This window comes from Pelobates fuscus, chromosome 5 (genome assembly GCF_036172605.1).
Source record: "Pelobates fuscus isolate aPelFus1 chromosome 5, aPelFus1.pri, whole genome shotgun sequence".
Classification (NCBI taxonomy): domain Eukaryota; kingdom Metazoa; phylum Chordata; class Amphibia; order Anura; family Pelobatidae; genus Pelobates; species Pelobates fuscus.
In genome coordinates, this window is record NC_086321.1 from 244,271,045 (window position 1) to 244,297,232 (window position 26,188).

Sequence of the window (26,188 nt, forward strand, 5' to 3'; positions counted from 1 at the left end):
TGTATTTACAGCCAAGGCCATAAAAAGAATTTAATGAACAACAACAAAAATAAAAAAAACAACCAATCGCATATACACATGTGTAATTACAGTTCAAGGAATGGTTTGTAAATGCATAACTACCTAAAGATCTATTAATCATTAGTGGGATTTACAAAGGTCAAGCACAACAACTGCAAGCGAAGCTTTGCACTTCTTATGTGAGAGGCCTTAATCCCACAAAGGACTTTTGTAATCCTGTCAAAGATAAAAAGCTTTTTATTGCACAACTGCGGTACTCAACGAGTTAACTGTCTAAGCCTATTTGGGATTCTCGCCTATTGTTTGTTTTCCCTCAACAGTGGCAGTGCAGTTCCAGCAGTCACCAGCAGGGGGTGCAGAAGGAATCCCTATGTAGGTACTGGTTTGCAGAATGAAAATGAAACACCCTGTGGGATTTGCATGCTTCACTCTTCCTGGGGGCTGATCAGTTCATCCTCTGCTGGACGTGTCTGCTGACATCACGGGGTTCCCTTTAACTTTTCTCTACAAATATTCCATAGTTTATAAGTAAAGCGCAGAAGACAGCGTTGGAAAGCTCGCCAGATCCCATGGAAAAAAGGTAAATGTGACTTGGATAGGTGCACAGATTAGACGTGCCAGGGCTGTGCCACCCTGTCCCCCTCTAGTACTCCAAGTGTTAGTGTTCAGAGAAAGTTTGATGGGAGCTGTGAGGCTCAGTGGCACTGTTACAATGTATATCTTGGCAACTCTTCACAGTGCTGTGACATGCTGGAACAAACTGGGCAAACGCTGATCTGTGTTGCAATAGTTCTGAGTGCATTACTGTGTGGGTTTAAAGACTTACTGTAACTGCTGCACACTCCTTACAACTTCGCATACTCTGGGTTGAGGGATTACTTTGCACCTCATTGAATAAATGAGTTAGCTTTTATTTCTTCTTATGCCAATTGAAAGATGACTCTTGCAATACCAAGGATAATGTCTGTACTGTTCATTTCTGTTGTCATTTGCACTTAAAGAATTTTCACTGGCTGTGCAATATCCAAATGTAGATGAAATGTAAAGAGTTTCTATCAGATATGTGAAATCCAGATTCATACATTGACTGTATGGAACTCTGTATAGTAAAAACACATGTGAAATGTGAACACGTGTGAGATCTATCTAAAGACTCCATTCCCTTGTGTGGCTCTTAGACTGTCCTAATGTTATGGTGGAGCAGAGTCCAACTCGTAACAGTTGCAGGTTTAGTCAAGCCTCAGCTGGACTTGGGAGGGAAAGGGTCACACATTGTCCAAAGGACATCTGGAGGGTGGAGGGCGGTGGATTTGGGAGTCTGCTGGGAGATAGGCTACACAATACACAGGGCAGATCCTGCTACCCAGCAGTTTCAGTGTTGGGGGTTTTAATAGGACTTTGCAAAGAGCAATATTGTGTTATCCATTTGAGCACAGGGATTGTGAAACACTACAGATGGTACTTCTAAAGTGTGTGTGTGTTTATTTTTTTATTTTTGAAGCAGATGTTTGTAGTGGCCACTGGCCAATACATGCTAAGTAGCACTTGTTATTTGTAACAGTAAATGTTGCTAAGGTTTGGCTAACACAGAGTATTTATATACTGTATTGACAAACCTAGTATCTATACTCATGTATTTTTTAATCTTATTATACTTTAAGGTCACATGCAGTGACATGATCTTCTTATGTATAGGAAATCAGGTGTTTCAAAGCCCCGAACAGTTGAAAGCCATCAAAGTACCCAAGCTTTAGCGGTTAGAAGTTTGAAAACTCAATAAAAATAACTTAAACATGCCCCAACTGTATTTATTCTTGGAGCAGTAACACGGGCTCATATATATTTAAAAATATTACGTTTTCAAATAGAAAAGCTGTTACATTTAAACATGTAAATACTATAATTATTTTGTTTAAAAATTTCCCTCACAAATACATTTGTCTCCTATAATAATCTTACTTATCAGATTGTAGCTCTCTGACTGGTTGGATAACAAACAATGAGCTTGCATATATTAATTAGAGGTAATATGGGACTACTAATCTATTGGCAGTTGAAAACTCGGGGTTGGTCAGAGGATCATGGCTTCTAGCAGAAGCTAATGGCGTGTGGCAGCCTGCGAAAAATAATCAGAGACAGCAAAAGTACTTGCAAAAGATATATAATGTACAGCAAAATATACATGAATCTTAGGGGAGGTATGCCGGTTATATCTCTGCAGAAAACACTGAGATTAGCTGGATTTTCTCCTTAAAGAAGAGAACATTTCCTTAAGGTGTCTTTATTAGAAGCATATTTACCCTACAAAGAAAATGATGTTCCAGCTGCAAGGTTACAATGGGGGCACATGGCACTCAGACCACTTCATTGAGACAAAGTGGTGTTGGTGCCTATAGTGTTCCTTTAAGTACAACTAGTAGCACATAGCTGCCACTAATTGCTGACTTGTTTACAATCTTATCCCTATTTTCGACCAGCTGACTGTCTGTAATCCCTTCTTGCATTGATTCAAACCATACACAGATTACTTGCTGGTAAAGCTCAGAAACAGACACTGTAAATTCTCACCAAGCAACCACACGTTTTAACATAACTTGTTTTCATTTTGGTTTTATTTAAACGTATCTTACCTTGAAAACTACTTTTTAGTATTTTATCATTCAAGTATTCTTAGATCCTTCTTAGGACAGGAGCCACGTGTTAAAATGCAACCCTTCAATTGCAGTTGGTTATGCCTTTTACCTTTGGTGATGTCCTACTAGAGACTATGAGTAGATTTATTTCAAAGGGCACTGTCACCATCTGGGGACTTTGCATAAAGACCGCCGTCGGTGACATTAGCGCTGGGGGTCTAGTGGCCGGAGGGTGCAGGCAATGTTGAGTTCTACATACCTTAACCCGTCTTTTGCGGCCACAGCCTTTCTCTTACAATGTGTCCTCTTCTGCTCTTGGCGCTTTAGCTGCCAGGAACTGACAGCACTGCATTACGCTCACATGCAAGGTCCTCCATAGACAGAGCTATTTCCACTGCATCTGCTACTGGTGACAACTGGGGGATTGACACTTCTTGAAGGTGGTAAGAAGTGTCAAGCGAAGGAAAAACACTGAGACAAATTAGTCCATACTTTGTCATAGTGTAAAAGGTAAGTGAACGTTAAACATTTAAACTTTTAACCATTGTGGGGGCAGGGGCAGTCACCTAAATGGTAACTAGGACACTTTAACGTTCAGAATGCACATTTCTATTCCTAACACAATAGTGCTGCTTTAAGCTAATTGTACTTACACAAATTTATATGTAGCACTACAACAATTAAAAATGCATAATATGTTTAAGAGCTTTGTTGTTTATTAAAGGGACACTCCAGTGCCAGGAAAACAAACCCGTTTTTCTGGCACTAGAGAATCCTACAGTGCCCCCCTCCCGACACTTACCTGAATCCAGCGCCGATGTCCCTCAGTGCTGGGTCAGGCTTTGCCCATGCTCCTCCCCCGTTGACGTCCGCCAGCGGGGGAGACCTAATGCACATGCATGGCAATGGGCGCTCGCACGCATTAGACCTCAATGCTTTCCTACAGGGGTTCTCACGACGCTGGAGGTCCTCATGCATAGCGTGAGGACGTCCAGCGTCGTTTAAGCGACCGAAAAGTCGTTTAAGAACCAGGAAGTCCCTCTATATTTATATAAACTGCAATATTTACACTTGCAGGGTTAAGTGTAGTTGGAGTTGGCACCCAGACCACTCCAATGGGCAGAAGTGGTCTGGGTGCCTGGAGTGTCCCTTTAACATTGTTTTGACTATTAATGACCTTACTGCTGACTTCACTCATCTTTGGCTGTAAGAGAAAAATCTATAAATAAAAACATTGGATCAATTTGATCGAAATGTTGCTAGTATCTGCTCAGTAACCAGTGTCAGTAGAAGGTTTCATTCAGAATGCTTCTTGGCAAAAAGAACAAAGTTAGACCTTTGCTTTGATAACCATTCTGCAGGACTTGCTTGATTGCATCACTTAATCATTTAATAAATGCACCCATTTAGTCCTCATTCAAAAACAAGGGTTCAGGTTCAAGCTTTGCTTCTCAGCTTTAATTTTATTAGCTACTTAAATAAGATGGGATGCTGTAGCATTATTTCTCCAGGTTCTCTCTAGAAGTGCAGTATGTGGATAATGATGATAATCTACAGCACTTTGCACATGCACTCAGACTGAGTTGGCAACAGGTTAATATTACTATTAACAAACTCTTTTTCAAACAACAAGATGGGTAAAGTAGGATGGACATTGAGCGTGACAGATTTGTGGTTCACACTCAATTCACACATATCTTCTTACATCAAAACAGTGATTTTTTTAAAAGTAAAACTTGTGCAACCTTCCACTTCAGTAGAAGTAGAAAAAAAAAATACATCAGACTTTGTTTTTCACCAGTAATAACCAATCATTGTGAAGTGATATATAATAGTCAATTTATATATACATATATACATATATATATATATATATATATATATATATATATATATATAGAGGATCAAAGAGGTGAGCCCACAGTCGGCTTCCTTGCTGCTCCCACCCTGCAACATCAGCAGGTTCTGTGCTTTAGTGATGTGACAGGGAAGTGGAGTTGGCATGGTCTCCACTGACAAAAAAGCGCTGAATGGTCCTATTTTTAGGTAGTAACCAATATTATTTTCTGCATTCCATTGTTTTGCATTTGTGGAGTCTGTTTCTAAATATATCTCAATTGAGCCTTGTCCTAACCTATTTTCTTTAAATGTACCTAGATGGGCCTCTTTCAGTAACTCAGTTTTGCATTAAATATCAAAATTGTATGAGAGTAATTAAAGGAGCAGTTAAGGCTCCAAAACAACTTAATCAAAATTAAGTTGTTATTGTGCTATGATGCCCCCGGGTACTCTTTTACCTTCAGAAGTTACACTGTTGAGAATATATAATTTTTTTCTAGCCTTTTTTCTTTACTAATATTTACCAAGGGTGCCAATATTAGTGGAGAATACTGTGTGTGTGTGTGTGTATGTGATGAAAGCTCCATGAGGAGCTGAAACGTTGACGTCCTGAACTGAATAAAAGAAAACTTGTATTACTGAGAATTCCTGGAGTGCCGGTATTTTTTGGATATTTATATATATATATATATATATATATATAGAGATCGAAGGTAGGAAAAGCACTCCAAGGACTTCTTTCAATGTAGAAAAGAAGTAAATTTTATTCGGCAACTGCCATAAAAACTCAACGTTTCAGTCCCGTGTCAGGACTTTCGTCAGGATAACAGTGCATTGTAATAGTGACAGAATATATAGCAAAGTTAAACAGTTCTAATCCAATTAAAATCAAAATACAGTACATACGATACAGCTGAGACTTACCCCTCACCCTGTGTAACGAACTGCCTGGGCGCCAGAAAATCGCGGGCAAAATTGATTCCATTCCAAGTATTCTGCAGCTGTACGAATTGCTGCTGTGCTGACCACGCGTCGGCCGTTCCCATGGTTACCGGCTAGGCCTCGAATTAGCATGCGTTTGCATATTGTCATGGCAACCTGCCGATCGTAGTACGATCGGTTTGCAGGTCAGTTCCGTACACAGGATGCAGGGGATAGAGCATATGTATTATAGGAGGGCCTAAAGTCACTAGCTTATGACAACACATAATATAGAATAGGTGGCATGTAACAACATTTGCATAGTGGTAAGGTAAATAAGTCGTGTCCATACTGCTTAGTGGTATGGGTAAAGACATGCTAGGGGTCTGAGGTTAAGTGCTAGCGAATGATACAAATTAGATCCTAGTGGGTGAGAAGACAATCTTAAGTGGCCACACTAGTGTTTATACGACTATGCACACAAGAATTTACACAACTATATACATAAAGTCCATCGCAGGCCAAAACCGCCATAGTGTCCAGTCAAAGGAAAATACCCAAAGTGTACTTCTCATTGAGGCCTTTGGGTTGGACTGTGTCCAGCGTCCGAATCCAGTGAAGTTCTCTTTGTAGCAAAAGTTTTTTTCGGTCACCACCCCTAAGTGGCTGTGGGACATGGTCTATCGCCGTAAACTTCATGGAGGGCAGGGGATGGCTTTTTTCCCAAAAATGCTTGGCTACTGGTAGCTCAGAGCCCTTGTCCCTGTATGCAATGCGAATACTGGAACGATGATTGCGCATCCTCTCCCTGAGTGGAAGGTCCGTTTTGCCCACATAAGCCAGTCCACAAGGGCAGACCAATTTGTATACTACATGATCGCTGGTACAGGTGAGTCTGTGTCTGATAGTATATTTTCTGCCCGTGTGTGGATGGGCGAAGGTCTTGCACGGAATCATGTGACTGCAGGTAACGCATCCTAGGCATCTGTAACATCCCAGGTTCGAGTGGGTAGTTGGTTTGTCATAGCAATGCGTGGGGTCCGTCTTGACCAGTAGATCCCTTAGGTTCTTACCCCTGCGGTAGCACATCATTGGTGGCTGTCGAAATTGGCTCGGTAAACTGGTGTCATTTGTCATCATGCGCCAGTTGTGGTTAGTAGACTCCCTGATGCGGTCAGAGATGGTTGTGTACGTGATGGGGAATGTCAGTCTTCCCACCTTGTATGTATTATAGGAGGGCCTAAAGTCACTAGCTTATGACAACATTACTTTTAACAGTGCACTACTGTTCTTAAGTCACCTGCACTACGCACAGAGTTGACATAGACAGTAGCAGCCACCATTTCTGGACACATACAGAAACTATCTGCAGTACATAACGAACACTCTGAGAGTTCACATGGAAGAGTTTTTTTCACAAGCAGGAGGCCTATTGGAACAAGCGGAAATCTTCCAATATACAGAGGAGGACGCCGATCGTATCAGATGGGATTCCCTAACAACAGACTTACCACAAACGACCACACTTAAAGAGATTTACCTAGACCTTATACGTCTGAAAAAGAAAGAGACAGATCTAGACTTGCATGGACTGTTTTTGTCAGACTACCACAGAAGGCTACAAATACCAAGAGGGTTCAGAATTAAGAACATCCCCACAATTGGACGAGCCAAGCCAAAGGTCTGTAAAAAATGGATATCGGTGTTAAATAAATGCTCGTTGGACCTGATCCTTATCATTATAGAGGATGTGAAAGAAGATCTCATTAAGATTAGACAAAGAATCACACAACTAGAGGCAAAAGAGGTGATTCTGCTGACATCCACTGAAGCGGCTCCGACCCTCCTCAGACTGGAACAGAATGTCAAAGAATATAAAACGGATCTAATCAGATTCAAACGAGAGAAGCAAGAAAAGGTGAAAAATGACTATACTGAACATAGGGTATACCGGTGGCTAAGCGGCCAGAATGAAGCCCCTCGTTTCAACAGAAACAGACGACCAATAAGGAGACCACGACAATTCACGATAGACAAAACGTCGGGCGAGTCTACCTCCGATTCTGACACTCAACAAAGACCAGAATCTACTCAAAATACAAACCTTTTTACGACAGCGATAGGAACCACAACACGACAACGCTCCAGACAAGACCTAGAGCCAGACGCTACATCACAAGAAGAGGACAGAAGGGTGGCGTTTACCGGTCTGAAAGGCAAACCACCGAGACGGAGATGATCCCGATCTTTAATCTGTCAACACGAAAGTTGAGTCACACAGAGAACCGTCTGTTAATGAAGGGGCTCTCATTCGTACCCACAAACTACCCGATTCCACTGACCCAAGAAATTGAGAATTACAAATTTGGAAGGACATTAAGATTGAAGGATTTCTTCAAAGCAAGTGGCACTGAGCATACACAAACAAACTTATTTAAGCCTAAAAGTGTGTGGGACCCACTGCCTAACCAACCGACCATAAAAACATTCCTGAGGTCACTAAACCAGGAGACACAAGACCATCTTACTAAGCCCAAGAAACCTAGATCAAACATCACCAAGGAGGAACGGCACATCATCACCTCACTGGCCAGAGATCCAAATCTAATAATTCGCCCAGCAGATAAAGGAGGAGGGATTGTCTTGTTGAATTACAGCGATTACAGACAAGAAATTCTGAACCAGCTTCAGGACACCAGCACTTACTCCAAACTCGAGGCTGACCCCACACAGGCAATTATGCAGAAGGTTCAACAGACCCTACAGCAAGGACTAGATGCGACCTACATTTCGGAGGATCTGTATAGATACCTACTACAAACGAAACCCAGGACACCTGTAATGTACACATTGCCCAAAATCCATAAACATCCAACTCTGCCTCCAGGAAGACCCATAGTCTCAGCAATCGGGGGGATCTTGGAACCCATAGCCAAGTGGCTTGACTTTCTATTCAAGAAACCGGTTGAGGAATTGAGAACGTGCATTAAGGATACACCAAGCCTACTAACAGAGTTGCGACTACTGGATAACTTAGAAGAAGGGACTACGTTCATCACCTGCGATGTCAGGAGTTTATACACTGTCATCCCACATGACAAGGGCATTGACGCAATGAGACAAATACTAACAGCATCATCTTTATACATTGGACCTCCAATAGAGTACACCTTGGAGCTACTACACCTGGTGTTAAACCAGAACTACTTTAGATTTGAACAAACGTGGTATCAACAAAGAGCTGGAACGTCAATGGGAGCGGCCATGGCGCCTATGTACGCCAACGGCTATATGTACATTTTCGAGCAGGAACATATAATCACCCCATTCCAAGATAACATCTTGTTCTATAAACGTTTTATAGACGATATCATAATGATTTGGAAGAAAGGAGGACCCACACCCGAGCAACTGCTGGAATACATCAACAGTACCGACACACCGGTCCGCATCACCATGACGACGAATGAACAAACGATTGACTTCCTCGATATACGGTTGTACATAGAGCATAGGAAAATAGCATACACTTTGTACAGTAAGCCAACCGACAGAAACACCATCCTGCACGCGGACAGCTACCATCCAAGGCATCTAAAGAATTCCCTCCCACAGTCCCAATTCCTGAGAGTAATCAGGAACAACTCGAATGATACCAACAGACAGCATCAACTAAACGAAATGTGGAATAAGTTCTTGGCTCGAGGATACAGCCCCAGCATATTGCAGCAAGCTCTGGAGAAAAGCCTGGAAGTGGTCCCAACACAGAAGTCAAAGGTGGGAAGACTGACATTCCCCATCACGTACACAACCATCTCTGACCGCATCAGGGAGTCTACTAACCACAACTGGCGCATGATGACAAATGACACCAGTTTACCGAGCCAATTTCGACAGCCACCAATGATGTGCTACCGCAGGGGTAAGAACCTAAGGGATCTACTGGTCAAGACGGACCCCACGCATTGCTATGACAAACCAACTACCCACTCGAACCTGGGATGTTACAGATGCCTAGGATGCGTTACCTGCAGTCACATGATTCCGTGCAAGACCTTCGCCCATCCACACACGGGCAGAAAATATACTATCAGACACAGACTCACCTGTACCAGCGATCATGTAGTATACAAATTGGTCTGCCCTTGTGGACTGGCTTATGTGGGCAAAACGGACCTTCCACTCAGGGAGAGGATGCGCAATCATCGTTCCAGTATTCGCATTGCATACAGGGACAAGGGCTCTGAGCTACCAGTAGCCAAGCATTTTTGGGAAAAAAGCCATCCCCTGCCCTCCATGAAGTTTACGGCGATAGACCATGTCCCACAGCCACTTAGGGGTGGTGACCGAAAAAAACTTTTGCTACAAAGAGAACTTCACTGGATTCGGACGCTGGACACAGTCCAACCCAAAGGCCTCAATGAGAAGTACACTTTGGGTATTTTCCTTTGACTGGACACTATGGCGGTTTTGGCCTGCGATGGACTTTATGTATATAGTTGTGTAAATTCTTGTGTGCATAGTCGTATAAACACTAGTGTGGCCACTTAAGATTGTCTTCTCACCCACTAGGATCTAATTTGTATCATTCGCTAGCACTTAACCTCAGACCCCTAGCATGTCTTTACCCATACCACTAAGCAGTATGGACACGACTTATTTACCTTACCACTATGCAAATGTTGTTACATGCCACCTATTCTATATTATGTGTTGTCATAAGCTAGTGACTTTAGGCCCTCCTATAATACATATGCTCTATCCCCTGCATCCTGTGTACGGAACTGACCTGCAAACCGATCGTACTACGATCGGCAGGTTGCCATGACAATATGCAAACGCATGCTAATTCGAGGCCTAGCCGGTAACCATGGGAACGGCCGACGCGTGGTCAGCACAGCAGCAATTCGTACAGCTGCAGAATACTTGGAATGGAATCAATTTTGCCCGCGATTTTCTGGCGCCCAGGCAGTTCGTTACACAGGGTGAGGGGTAAGTCTCAGCTGTATCGTATGTACTGTATTTTGATTTTAATTGGATTAGAACTGTTTAACTTTGCTATATATTCTGTCACTATTACAATGCACTGTTATCCTGACGAAAGTCCTGACACGGGACTGAAACGTTGAGTTTTTATGGCAGTTGCCGAATAAAATTTACTTGTTTTCTACATTGAAAGAAGTCCTTGGAGTGCTTTTCCTACCTTCGATCTCTATAAAATTTGCTGACAAGCACCGGGCTATACCTACATCTTTACAGGAGTGCAAGCATTGGACAATTCTATATATATATATATATACACACACACGCACACACTTTTTCATTGGGGGCATATTTAAAAACAGCTTTCAAAAACTGCTGATTTTTTGTCTGCTACCATTACAAGCTCTCCACTTCTTCCCCAGCCCATAGTCTTCCAATCACAGACTTCACAATGTAGCTCAAAGGAAAGTCTTTGCAAGACAGGTGCTCTGGGCAATTGCTGCCTCTTGATTTTAGCTCCACTGAGCTAAACAAAGAAGTAACAGGACCTGCTGTCATATTGACAGCCATTGGGTGTAACATGGTTAATGTAGAAAAGTGCCAATTTCTATTGAAATTAGTAAAACAAAATGTAAATTTAAAACAGGATGACACACTCTTCACACATAAACCATTTTAGAGTGTCCCTTTAAGGAAATTTGCGATTTTTCTCCCAGAGCTTTCCCGGTCTCCTCACTGCACATCTGATTTGAGTCTTGTGAAGTCAGCATTACTGATGACTTGTGTCCCATCAGATGCATAGTTAGCAATCCACAAATCACGATTATTTTTAACTCATTTTTTTTTTTCATAGATTTTTAATGAATTCAAAATGAATGTGTGAACACCAGCCTGGAATGTCTCTCTTTAGGGTGAGAGAGTAAGGTATGCAATGAGTCGTCCTAGGTATGGGGAAATGTGAACAGAGACATGTCTTAAAAAAAGGTGAAGTTAGTGGTATCAGTTATTGTCCAAACTTGTATACCCTGTGGTTGGGAATTATATCTGCCTCACATGTCCTGGAATGCTTACTAGTTGCTTTACAGAATGGATGTCTGTTTTCTCATCTGCAATGCCTAAAGCGACATATAAGAGCATGTAGTTACATAGATATGAAAACACTCAAAAGAATACCATAAACGGTTATGCCAACCAAAAACTTGTTAAAGCACTGTTTCTGGTTGGAGTAACCCAAGCATGTCAAACTCAAAGTCTAGCAAGGGCCAAATAAACAAGGTTTAAGTTTATGTGGGCCGCAAAAAAAACATAAATTTTCACCCCCCTCTACTAACTTCACCCTGCCCCTCGTCTACTAAACTCCACCCCCCTCGTCCACTAAATCCCAGTCCCCCCCCCTGTCTACTAAATCCTAGTCTCCCCCTCGTCTACTATATCCCCAATGGCCCCATCCGCACCTTAAAAAAGCAGATCCTCCTGTTACTCCTTGAAACCCTCTGACACACTCACTGACAGACATACACACACACACACTGACAGACACAAAGAATCACTCCAACACACACATACACTCACAGACACACACATTCACTGACAGACACAGGCTCCCTCACAGACACAATGACAGACACACACAGACAGCCAGGCACACAGACAGCCAAGCATGCAGCCAGTAGACACGCAGACAGCCATACACTTATATACACAGACAGACACACACATACACAGCCATACACCTATACACACAGACAGCCATATTCCTTGCTGCGGCCCATGGGCCGCAAATTTGACATGGCTGAAGTAAACCTTGCTGGCACGGTTCTCACAATAAAATAAAAGAAATGTAAAATAACCTTTTAGTAAAACATAGTCTTGTTCTTTCAGCAGTCTGATTTGCCTTCCGCAACGTCAATGCCCCTCGCTGCATTGTCCAAAAGGCAAGGCAGAGAGAGGACCTAGGGAGGCATGAGGGAAACTGTTCCACTATTGGTCCTTTATGCACAGATTTAACATTAGGAGCCAGGCTGCTAATGAAGCTGTAGACGTGGAGTAACACCTCCAGCAACAAAGTACTTTGTCTCAATAGTTGCTTTATTTCTTCCTGAAATGCAGCACACACTCCAAAGACCATGAATACTTCATGCACGGAAGTAACTAACATTAAAACATATTTATTTTTAAGGATAGAGTATTCCTTGTTGTCTTTCTATATTCAGACCCTTTTTTAAAATGAAAGAAAAAAAGAAGCGAACACTCCAGATTAATCCAGATTAAGGCATTCTGCTCAAAGATGCTGTCCCTACATCTGAGATGAGCATTAAAGGGACACTATAGTCACCAGAACAACTACAGCTTATAATCGTTCCCTTCAGGCTTTTTGCAGTAAACACTGTCTTTTCTGAGAAAATGCAGTGTTTAGATTACAGCCTAGTGATACCTGCACTTTCTACTCCTCAGATAGCTGCTAGAGGTGCTTCCTGGGGCAGTGCTGCACAGTGAGCAGTACTGCCATTCAGTGTCTCCACTCTCTGCATGCAGACACTGAACTTTCCATATAGAGATGCATTAATTCAATTCATCTTTATGAGGAGATGCTGATTGGCCAGGGCTATGTTTGACTTGTGCTGGCTCTGCCCCTGACAGTCTCAGCCAATTCTATGGTGAAGCATTGTGATTTGCTGAGACCACTACTTCCGATGATGTCAGCAGACACAAGGCAGGTTGGAGGCACACAGGGGCAGAGCCAGCAGCTGCAGACTTAAATAGAAGTAAGATTGTATTGTATTTAGGGAGGCAAGGGGGGCTAGATGTTGGTTTTAACACTATAGGGTCTGGAATACATGTTTGTGTTCCTGACCCTATAGTGTTCCTTTAACATAAACACTATTCACATTCTCATATATATTGATTTTTAAAGACAGAAAGGGCTTTGTTTTAATATCCTATTTGCATACCTAAATGTTAAAAAAATGTGAAAAAACCTTTCCCCCAATTTTTGCCTATAATAATTTGTATACAACCAGTGAAACTAAATTTAAAAAAAACTTCAAAATATATTCACATATCAGTTCTAATGGTTAAATTACTAATATGTCAAGGATCTCAATTAAGTTTTGGTAGCTAACCCTAAACTCCCCCTCCCCCCAGCACTATAACTACCATATCCCTTATCCTAGGCTTACACTAACCATATGCATACCCTAACATTACCCTTAACCCTACACTATCCTAAACCCTAAAACAGCATTAACCAAACTCCAATAATAACTCTTACCTTACCTAACATTAGCCCTAACTTTAACCCTAAACCTTTGCCTCGCTCTCATTAGCACATGGAAAGTCATAGTGTGCGGCTTCCATTGTTAGCCGAGAGACTCAATGAGGAGACAGGGCAAGGGAGGCTCATAACAGCAGTAGTGCTGAGATCTATGGGCTGCAAGTGTTGGATAACAGCTTTCTGTTTCCTCTCCCTCACTCTGTATGTGACATAGAGGGAGAGGCTGCTAGCCCTGCTGTCAGGGAGAATAAATAAACACGTTTTTTTACAGTGTGCCTGTTTGTGTGTCTGTGTGCCTGTGTGTAAGCCTGTCCCTGAATCTGTGTATGCTTGTCTGTGCCTGTTTGTGTATGCTTATCTGTTCATGACTGTGTCTATGCCAGCATCTGTGTGTAACTGTCTGTGATGTATACTTTTAAAGTTATGAATATTATGTAAAACTGTGTATTTTCCTGCCTGTGATAATTATGTTAGCCCATTGTGTTCAGTAATTATATCACAGGCAGAGGGAAGGATTTTGCTGGAATGAATGAGAGTGTTCATTGTAAATTAAAAAGTATATTACGTGTTTAATTGGATGTTCCACAAAACCCTGTGGGTGGTAATAATGTGTGAGAATGTGTATATAACAACAATAAAACACAGCTCTGTCAGTTCCTGCTTGACCCTCAAAACTGAGCCTTGTCTCGTTCTTGGGGGGGATTTATTGTATGCTGTTCCAGTTTGACTGCTAGGAGTGTAAACCTATTCGTATGGTTTTTCCTATTCGGCTGTTTACGGCATTCATATAGTTTCCTGTTCGGCGGATTGGTGTCTTTGGTAGCTGCCTGTATACCTGGAAGGGGAATATCTACTAAACGGCTTTTAACAGCTTTTATGCCTAGGGGGTGCCGTTACACTGTCCTTTCGTACCTCTATCTCTGTATGCCTGTGTTTGTGTATGCCTGTCTGTTAATGACTCTGTCTGTGCCTATGCCTGCATCTCTGTGCACCTGACTGTTAAAGGCTGTGTCTGTGTATTCTTTTTCAAATAATTTTTATTAAAGTTTTACACATTTGTATAACAACAAGAATATAAACATTGTATTGTGGGTAGGAAGGGAAGGGGAACTTGGAAATGGAAGAGAATAACCATCCAATATTAAAATAGGCATAACAGTGTATATGGCAAAAAAATTAAATAAAAAATATGTTTTTACATCAATGCACTTTAATAACAAATATGTCAAAGACCATATGCTGTTTTGATTTTTTCTTCCCACTTATCCCAATTATATTTTAATATTGGGAAACCACGCATATGAGCTCTATGGGATAATTTGTGTGCCTTGTTTTCTAGAATCAAATTAAAAACTTCCCTGAGAGATGGCACATCTTGGGACTTCCAATGTCTATGTAAACAGGATGTAGCAGCGATCAAAATATGACCTATGATTATTTTGTCTGATCTATTAATGGACTCCGGGAGTTTTTTAAATAAGGCTAGTTCCGAGGTTAAAATGCTAATGGTCCTGTCCACTTTAATAATTAGGTTGTGAATCAATTTCCAATATTTAGTTAATTTAGGACAGAACCACCAAATATGGGCCATATTGCCCACACCCCCACAATCCCTCCAACACCGGTCAGAATACATATTGTTCATGTTGTCAGTGGTGTATCCTGGTTTTGTGCTGCCCTAGGCAGGACAAAACTCAGGCGCCCCTCTCCCCCCCCCCCCCCCGACACCCCCACCCAACCCTTCCCCCCCCGTCCCGCCTTCTAAATACACACACACACACAAATTCACTGACAGATACGCATACACTAGCTAACAGACACACACACACACACAGTCAGACACACACACTCACTAGCAGACACACACACTCACTAACAGACACACACACTCACTGTCAGACACACACACACTCTGTCAGACACACACACTCTCTGATATATAATATATAATATAAAATATAATATAATATAATATATAATGTAATATATAATATATAATATAATGTAATATATAATATATTATATTATACATTATAATATATTAATATATAATATAATAATATATAATATAATATATATAAGAAATATATAATATAATAATTAATAATATATATAATATAATAATATATATAATATATAATATATATTATATATAATATATATAATATAATATATATAATATAATATATAATTTAATAATACATATATAATTTAATAATATATAATATATAATTTAATAATATATAATTTAATAATATATAATATATAATTTAATAATATATAATTAGTTTAACCTACCCCCCAGCCTCCTTACCTTTGGGAATGCTGGGGGGGGGGGGTTCTTTATCTCCCTGGGGTCTAGTGGGGCTGCCGGTCGGGCTGCTGGGCCAGTTGCTCGGCTGGTTGCTGGGCGGGCGGCTGGCGAGGGAGCTCTTCCTCTGACCTCTCTGCTCAGCTCCCTCGCGCGCCGCAGAGTGAGGCTGGGAGCCGGAATATGACGTCATATTCCGGCTCCCAGCCTCACTCTGCGGCGCGCGAGGGAGCTGAGCAGAGCGCTCAGAGGAAGAGCTCCCTCGCCAGCCGCCCGCCCGCCCAGCCCATCAGCCCGACCGGCAGCCCAGTTAGCCGCAAGGCTAACAAGGCATTTGCCCTGGGCATTTGGGGGCGGCGTTTTTTGCCGCCCCCTGGAAAATGTCGCCCAAGGCAAATGCCTTGTTTGCCTCGCGGCTAATACGCCCCTGCATGTTGTGCAATCTAGACGGGGCCAGGTACCAACGATATGAAATTTTATAATGATTTTCAAAGCGGTCGGTTCAATACGAAATACCTTTTAAAGCTTTAAAAAAAACGAACCATTCTTCTAGATCGTACTGGGCACCCAACTCCGTCTCCCATGACAACATGTGTTTTAATTTAACTAGGGGCTTGGCGTTATAAAACGAGTAGCATAAGGATATCATGCCTTTACTGTGTCTGTGTATTCTTTTTGTGTGTTTGTATTTGCCTGTCTGTCACTGTGTATGCCTACCTATGTGTGGGTGCACCTGTGTCTGTTTTGTAACACGCATGCTCCAGCCAGTCCAACATATACACCTAATTATGCTCAACCAACTCCACAAATAAATATCACTCTCAGTCAACCACCTCAATCACACTCAGCCAAGTGCGACACACAAATCATTCTAAACCAACCCTCGCACAATCATACACAGTGACCACAGATATCACACTTATGTCTGTTGCTTGGGGAAGTGCAAGGAGACGCAACAAGGGGAACTTTCATTCAATCTTGTACTGGGCCAGAACTTCCTGGTGACACCCCTGGTTAAAGCCCAGTATAGTGAGGAATTAATGACACCTAAAAACCATCATGAAAGCTTTATGGAAGTTACCCTAATAGTATAGTATATTGTCTGACAATTGTAAACATTGCTGTTTCTCAGAAAATGCAGAGTTTTACATTGTCCATGTAGAGGGACAGCATCTATGCAACTGCAACAAAACCTTTGCATTAAGATGTAGTGCTGTTGGTGCTTTGAATCCCCCCCTTTAAGGGACATTCTGGTTGCAATTTGCTGGGTTTGAGAAGAATTAGAACTATACAAAAGCACATATACATTTTACAACATGACAGGAGGCTATGTATTTTGCATATCTCTCTTTACTAGCTCCACACAGCAGCAGAGAAAAACATAGAAAAAAGAACCAATCAGAGGAGAAATGTTATGTCGCTCCGTGCTTCTACTTTTTTTGTCCCTTATTAATTTTCATGCAATTTTTACTCATTGGTCGTTGTAGGTTCCCAGCTTTAACCCCTTAACGCCGTAACGGCTGAAGCCCCCTGCAGCTCCGATTTACTGAAGCAAATCAGGGAACGTGTGCCTTTATATGCCACTTGCGCACCTAGAAACAAGTAGTTTTACCTAGGGTCCAGATGCCAAACCAACAGCATAGGTAACACAGGTACTTACTGTATGTCATCAGTAATAATTTAATGATAATTTAAACTGTTGGACCATGTACCCAGCCTGTATTTGCAAGGCTGAAAGCCATTTTTGTGGGGGGTGGGGGTTGACGGTATTATTCTAATTGCTTTTCTCAGTAATTATAGACTGAAAACCTAATTGGGGACACTGTAACACGCTGGCCTGTCGGCAGCTCTTTTGTAAGCCAGATATACAGTTTCACTGATGATCACATCAACAAAATAAGAGTTGACAATTGAGAGTCCGTGAGAATTAGTGTCTTCTTCACTGGAGGGGTCATCAGTAAAAACAACTACATGACAGCTGTCAGCTAATCAACATATCTACCAGGGATGCTCAAACTAGGAGTGACAGCAGATTTCTGATTCTCACACTTGTAAACAAGCCCTGGTCTGCAGCTGCTGGTAAATATATGTCCTTTCTTTGTCTTGAGCATCATTCCGGGGCCTCCTTCTAAATACAAATCTTAGGACAGCACAGCTTGTAAGAGGCTTTATGATCCTTCTATTGTTCAGAGAAAACAGATTTCCAAGTAGCAGATTTAATGATATGAAGAATGTAAGCGAATGCCTGCATCAGCTAACCATTATGTTCACAATTTTTAATATAAAGTGTGATTTCCTAAGGACATTGTTTAAAATGTTGGAATAAAGGTTGACTAAACAACAAAAGGTTAAGATAGGAAAAAAGTATACAGTTGCCTTGTTTGTTTAGAAAATGTAATGCATATATTTCTCGGTTTAAAACAACAATAAATAATAGTAATAATTTATAATACACTTTTTTCTTTTTTTGTGTGTGTGAAAAATATGAAATTCCAACACAACCATTTAACTTACATTTATATGTGCATATGTAAGATGCTAGCAAAGGGTTCTGCTCAAAGATTGAGCACTCCATATGAGACTATGGAAACAATTATGCAATTTACAATTTATCTGAATGACATTGTTCATAGTCTCAAACAATGGTGTAAATGCAACACTTAGTGAGTCCAGGCAACAGGTGACCTATGTATATGAAAAAAGGGTGCACACAGTAACAGTAAGGTGAAAGTGAGCTCTTACACTTAAGTGAAGGAATCCCTTAACCTTCACAACACAGGACATGCAAAACAAACAAAATATAAGTGGAGCTTCAGTTTACCTTTTAGGACAGTAATATTGTATAACTGGACAAGGTGCTTTTACAATAATCTGCAAACAATAAACAAGCAAATCTTAGTGCAGATGGTTTTACAGAAATACGTAGAAGTAAATAATAGATGGGTAACTCACAAACATAGAGCCAATAATACACTTGGCTCTGATGGAAAACGCCTCTGGATCTTCTAAGGGAGATCCCACACCTTCTTTTTATCTCCTCCTGGTCTCCTCCACTTTGAACCAATTTGGTAGAAATAGAGAAGGGCAGCTCCAAGGAAGGTTTAAACAAAATATTTATTGTATATATATAAAAAAAAAAAAAATATCGATATAAAATAATTATTCAAAGATTAATATCTATGTAGAATCAGTCCAAAACGCGTTTCGCCAGTAGCTGGCTTCCTCAGTTGGTCTAATGTACCTTGTTTCCTCGTGTTCTTTTATGTGTGTCTTAATTTAAAATTGCCGGCATCTGCTGGACCGGAAGTTTGTGGTGTGGAACTCACGTGGGATCTGTTGAAACGCACGTTCGGTCATACGTGCGTGCGTCAATCACGTGATTTGACTGTTTGTCTCTCTCTTATTCTTCGTGGAACGCAGCGCGTGCGTTTCACAGTCATCAATTGTAGAGGTCGGCTGTTCTACTTACTAGAACATAGTAATACCTCCCCTAAATCTTCTCCTTTTCGCAAGAGCCCAGCCCAACCCAGATACAAACAACTACAGGAATCACGAGAGTGGGACTCACCGGGCAAAAGGAGAAGATCGTGGGAAGAGGGAGAACTAGAAGACGAAAGGAACCTCAACAGAGAGAAACGAGGACGGATATAGATAATAAGGGTATATTCAATCTTTCAGACAAAGAATTGGATTTGGACGAGCTTAGGATTTTAAAAAAAGGGTTGAAGTTTGCTCCGACTGCTGATTTCAAACCGTTTGAATTCTTTATAGACCTTAACCGCTTCACTAGGCAATTATGTCTGAAAAAATTCTTCCACAATAAAGACTCTGTAGAAACTAATACTATCTCCCCGTATATTCATAGCAACCTCAAAGACAAATCAAAATTCTTTCCTAAGAATATGATCTCAAGCGAGATCAAAACCTTTGAAACTATGGTTATGAAAGAGGTTAAAAAAATTAAAAATACAAACAAATATCAAAAAAATCTCACACATGCAGAGGCTAAAACTTTAAAGAAGTTACAAGAGAATGAAAACTTAATTATAAAACCTGCAGACAAGGGGGGAGGAGTGGTAGTTTTATCTAAAGAGAAATACGTGGGGGAAGCTGAAAGACTTTTGTCAGATGTAAAAACATATACAAAACTAACATTTAACCCTAGTCAGGAAATTAGAACTAAGTTTGAAGATTACATAAATGAAGGGTTAGATAAAAACATCCTAACAGATGCAGAAGCAAAATATTTGAACATTCTACATCCCCAGATCCCAGTGTTTTATTGTTTGCCAAAGATGCACAAACATTTGACCAACCCTCCAGGCAGACCCATAATTTCTGGGGTAGAGAGCATATCATCGAGAGTATCGGAATACATAGATGTCCTACTCCAACCGGTGGTGATCAAGAACCCCACATATTTAAAAGACACAATACACATCCTGCAGATTTTAGGCAACGTCAAATGGGAAGATAATTACACATTGGTTACTTGCGATGTAAGTTCCCTCTATAGTATAATTCCACACACAAAGGGAATAGAGGCAGTGCAATATTTTTTAGAAAAATCCAATTTTAAACAAGAACAAATCAATTTTATCAAAGAAGGTATATTTTTAATTTTGACTAACAACTGTTTTTGGTTTAAAGATAGTTTTTATTTGCAAATCAATGGAACGGCGATGGGGACCAAGTTCGCACCCAGTTACGCAAATCTCTTCATGGCATATTGGGAAGAGGTATTCATTTTACATAGTGAATTTTTTGCGAACTTGGTCACCTATCGCCGTTACATTGATTACATATTTTTTATTTGGAAGGGGGACGATTTGAGTCTAGTCAATTTTTTAAGCTTTTTAAATTGCAACGACTGGGGGATCAGCCTCACCTCTACCCAAAGCAAAAAAGAAATTAATTTTCTGGACCTCACTGTTTTTTATAGAAGAAGGAAATATCTTCACAAAAAACTATTTCAAAGAAGTAGACTGTAATGGGTACATTGATCTAACTAGCTGTCATCATGCTCCGTGGCTCACAAATGCACCTAAGAGCCAGTTCATGAGGTTGAAAAGGAATTGCACAAAAGACTATGACTTTTTAGGACAAACACAGATAATTAAGAAACAGTTTTTAGAAAAAGGGTATAAAGAGGATAATCTCCAAAAGAGTATAGATGACGTAAAAGGATTAGAACTAAAAGATTTATTAACTTATAAAAAGAAAAAAACAAGGAGAGAAGATAACACATTGAATATTCCTTTTATTTGCAATTTTTCTGCTAACAATAAAAAGGTACGGTATGCTATCAACAAATATTGGCATCTATTGCAAGATGATCCAATTCTTAAAGCGATATTACCAGAGAGACCTAAAATAGTACATAGGGGATGCAAGAACATTAAGAATTTTTTAGTGAACAGTAATTTAAAACACCAACAGAATAGAAATGACAATTTCCTGACGAAGAGTAAAGGCTTTTTTGGGTGCGGAACGTGCCTTGCATGTAGGGAAACATCAAATAATAAAAGACATATAAAGAATACAAATGAAATTGCTAATAAAGAGTTTATAATAAAATACCTATTGACCTGTTTCTCTAAGAATATTATTTATTTATTAATTTGTCCATGTAACAAAATGTACATAGGGAGGACAATTAGATGTCTTCACGTTAGAATTTCCGAACATGTGAGAAATATCAAAAAAGGAGTTGAAACACATAGCGTTTCTCAACATTTTAAGCACCACCACCATCAAAATCCACAAGGTCTTATGTTTTGTGCACTTAAATGGGTTAAAAATAATTGGAGGGGTGGAGATTTTATTAAAAAAATTGGTATAGAAGAAATGACTTTTATCTATCATTTTAATACTATGGTCCCCCATGGATTAAATCTAGACTTTGAATTATGTCATATTTTTATCATGAATATCCCTTATCCTTTTGGAAGTCCTCCCCTTTTTCCCCGCTTTCCACCATAATTCAAATTGAGAATTCTATAGTTTTCCATTTTATAGTAATATCTCCTCTCTACCCGTCTGGATTTTTTACCCATTTTTATCCAAACTTTATTATATGATTACAATAGTTTGTTCACATATATTTTTTACTATGATCATCTCCTATATTCCAAAATATTTTTAGATTTATTTCTTATATTTTTTTAATAATTTTATTATGTTCCTCTTTTTCATTATTTATCTATATCTGGGTCCGTTGAGACCTAATGGACAATACATTCAAAGATTTTATGTTGGACATTTATCTAATCCGGCTGTGGAACGCATGCTATGCGCTCCACGAAGAAAAGGGAAGTAGAACAGCCGACCTCTACAATTGATGACTGTGAAACGCACGCGCTGCGTTCCACGAAGAATAAGAGAGAGACAAACAGTCAAATCACGTGATTGACGCACGCACGTATGACCGAACGTGCGTTTCAACAGATCCCACGTGCGTTCCACACAACAAACTTCCGGTCCAGCAGATGCCGGCAATTTTAAATTAAGACACACATAAAAGAACACGAGGAAACAAGGTACATTAGACCAACTGAGGAAGCCAGCTACTGGCGAAACGCGTTTTGGACTGATTCTACATAGATATTAATTTTATTAATCTTTGAATCATTATTTTATATCGATAATTTTTTTTTATATATATATACAATAAATATTTTGTTTAACCCCTTAAGGACCAAACTTCTGGAATAAAAGGGAATTATGACGTGTCACACACGTCATGTGTCCTTAAGGGGTTAAACCTTCCTTGGAGCTGCCCTTCTCTATTTCTACCAAATTGGTTGAAAGTGGAGGAGACCAGGAGGAGATAAAAAGAAGGTGTGGGATCTCCCTTAGAAGATCCAGAGGCGTTTTCCATCAGAGCCAAGTGTATTATTGGCTCTATGTTTGTGAGTTACCCATCTATTATTTACTTCTACGTATTTCTGTAAAAACCATCTGCACTAAGATTTGCTTGTTTATTGTTTGCAGATTATTGTAATAGCACCTTGTCCAGTTATACAATATTACTGTCCTAAAAGGTAAACTGATATTTTGTTTGTTTTGCACAACAGGTGACCTATGCCAGTAAATGTCACCTTTTCTGAGCTGCAGTGGAGAGCAATGCAATAAAAGTAAAATACGTTTTACATACTGAGTTATGTATACATCATCAACGTTGTAGTAAGAAACCTGATCTGTTCTGTGACATAAAGCTGTGACAATGAAGAAGTAAAAAGTAATTCAAAGTGTTTAGAAACATAGAATGTGACGGCAGATAAGAACCATTTAGCTCATCTAGTCTGCACAATTTTCCAATACTTTCATTAGTCCCTGGCCTTATCTTATAGTTAGGATAGCCTTATGCCTATCCCACACATGCTTAAACTCCTTTACTGTGTTAACCTCTACCACTTCAGCTGGAAGGCTATTCCATGCATCCACTAACCTCTCAGTAATATTTCCTGATATTATTTTTAAACCGTTGCCCCTCTAATTTAAAGGACCACTCTAGGCACCCAGACCACTTCAGCTTAATGAAGTGGTCTGGGTGCCAGGTCCAGCTAGGGTTAACCCATTTTTTTTATAAACATAGCAGTTTCAGAGAAACTGCTATGTTTATAAATGGGTTAATCCAGCCCTCAAATCCTCTAGTGGCTGTCTCACTGACAGCCGCTAGAGGCGCTTGCGTGATTCTCCCTGTGAAAATCACAGTGAGAGCACGCAAGCGTCCATAGGAAAGCATTGATAATGCTTTCCTATGAGACCGGCTGAATGCGCGCGCAGCTCTTGTCGCGCGTGCGCATTCAGCTGAATGGGAGGAGAGGAGGAGAATCAGAGGAGAAGAGCTCCCTGACCAGCGCTGGAGAAAGGTACGTTTTAACCCCTTTCCTCTCTCCAGAGCCCGGCGGGAGGGGGTCCCTGAGGGTGGGGGCACCCTCAGGGCACTATAGTGCCAGGAAAACTAGTATGTTTTCCTGGCACTATAGTGGTCCTTTAAGACTATGTCCTCTTGTTGTGGTAGTTTTTCTTCTTTTAAATATAGTCTCCTTCTTTACTGTGTTGATTCCCTTTGTGTTTATCTGTTTCTATCATATCCCCCTGTCTCATCTTTCCTCCAAGCTATACATGTTAAGATCTTTTAACCTTTCCTTGTAAGTTTTACCCTGCAATCCATTAACCAGTTTTGTAGCCCTTCTCTGAACTCACTCCAAAGTATCAATATCCTTTTATTTATTTTTTTATAATTGAAGTTACTTGTTTTACATTCAGTTAAACATGCTTAAACATCAGTGTTTGTTAACAAAAGTATTTAAGCAAAATACCCTAAAAAAAAATTAAAAAAGACTTAAACTGCAGTGGTTTGTCCACTTACCTGGGTCCCCACCGAGCATCACACTTTGTCTGATGCTGGCTGATGTGCATTTGACTTCTACAGAGCTACAGAAGGCAGATAGATACCAATCTCCCTGGTCTTTAAACAGCTGAGTAGTCTCACCCATGGATGACCCACTGTGCAAAAACTACGCACAGAATTGGCATTAGCCAACATTGAAATTTTGTTTTGAGCTGGTTACTGATGTACTAATGATGCTGCTTGAGGTAGAGTTACACTTCTTATAGCAATATAAAATATCTCCGTATGTTCCGCGTTTTAAATTGAAAAGTTTTACATACAGACTTAAAGTATCATGACCACTCCAAATTACAGTTCAGAGTAAACCTTTAAAGCAGGGGTCCTCAAACTACAGCCCATGGGCCGGGTCCGGCCCGCCAGGGTCCTGAACCCGCCCCAAGCACTCAGGGCCACTCGATGGGCCCTAGATCTTCAAGGGCCCGGTCAGCAATGCGGCCGTGCAATAGCGTGACCGGGTCCCTTTAAAAATATGCAGCCGCAAAGTACTGCTGGGAGGAAGTGGCCGTCACTTCCTCCCAGCTCCCTCCGCGCGGGAGGGAAGAGCCACGCCGACTCCCATCAGCCACAGCCATCCTCCTGCAAAAAAGTAAGAACAATTAGCTGTGTGTGTGTGTGTATGTATGTCAGTATGTGTCTGTGTATGTATGTCAGTATGTGTTTGTATGTATGTCAGAATGTGTCTGTGTATGTATGTCAGTATTTGTTTGTATGTATGTCAGTATGTGTCTGTGTCTGTGTATGTATGCCAGTATGTGTTTGTATGCATGTATTTCAGTATGTATATCTGTGTGTGTGTATGTATTTATGTAAGTATGTATCTGTGTCTGTGTGTATGAGTGTTTGTATGTCAGTATGTTTCTCTGTATGTCTGTGTGTATGTATGTATGTCAGTATGTGTCTATCTGTAGGTCTGTCTGTGTATGTGTCTGTCTATCTATCTGTATGTATGTCAGTGTGCGTATGTATGATCAGTATGTGTATGTCTGTGTATGTATTTCAGTATGTGTGTATGTATTTCAGTATGTGTGTGTATGTATTTCAGTGTGTGTGTGTGTGTGTATGTCATTGTGTGTGTGTATTTCAGTATGTATATGTCTTTATGTCAGTATGTATATGTCTGTCTTTGTATGTATGTCAGTATGTATGTGTATGTATGTCAGTATGTGTATGTATGTATGTATGTCAGTATGTGTATGTATGTATGTCCTTATGCGTGTTTGTGTCTGTATGTATGTTAGTATGTGTATGTGTGTGTCTGTATATGTCTGTGTCTGTTTATGTATAGGAATTTGTTTAAAAAAAAAAAAAAAAGTCAAACTATAGTCCCCGGTCTGAGGGACTGTGAACTGGCACCCTGTTTAAAAAGTTTGAGGACCCCTGCTTTAAAGGAACACTATAGGCACCCAGATAACTTCATTTCAATGAAGTGGTCTGGGCGCCATGTCCCTGTAGTTTTGTTCCTGTTGTGTAAAACATTGCCATTCTGCAGAACGGCAATGTTTACCTAGCAGACTTTACATGCTAAAGGTGCTTCTTCCAAAGCATAGTAAAACTAAGTAAAACTAAGCAATTTCAATCAGATGGTCTCATAGAGGCGCAGTGCAGCATTTTGCCATGTATACGCACTAACATGCAGAGTCTACTCTAAGAGGAAAGTGAGTAAAATACCTTTCTTATGGGGTACAGACACCTAAACAATGACTAGGACACTAAAGCGGTAGGATTACAAATGTAAGCTGTTCATTGTGTGTACATAGGTTGAACATAGAATAGCAGTGAAACTAATA

The 26,188-nt window shown here is 40.4% G+C and overlaps 1 protein-coding gene across 1 annotated transcript in view; it reads left to right on the forward strand.

Moving 5' to 3' along the window:
* Positions 1 to 450: 450 nt before the first annotated feature.
* The window catches only part of MOB3B (MOB kinase activator 3B), a 141,158-nt gene continuing 115,420 nt past the window's right edge, over positions 451 to 26,188 (forward strand). Inside the window, exon 1 of the mRNA XM_063455183.1 lies at positions 451 to 601. The gene's annotated coding sequence lies outside the window, so the exon portion shown is untranslated. The remainder of the gene's footprint in view (positions 602 to 26,188) is intronic.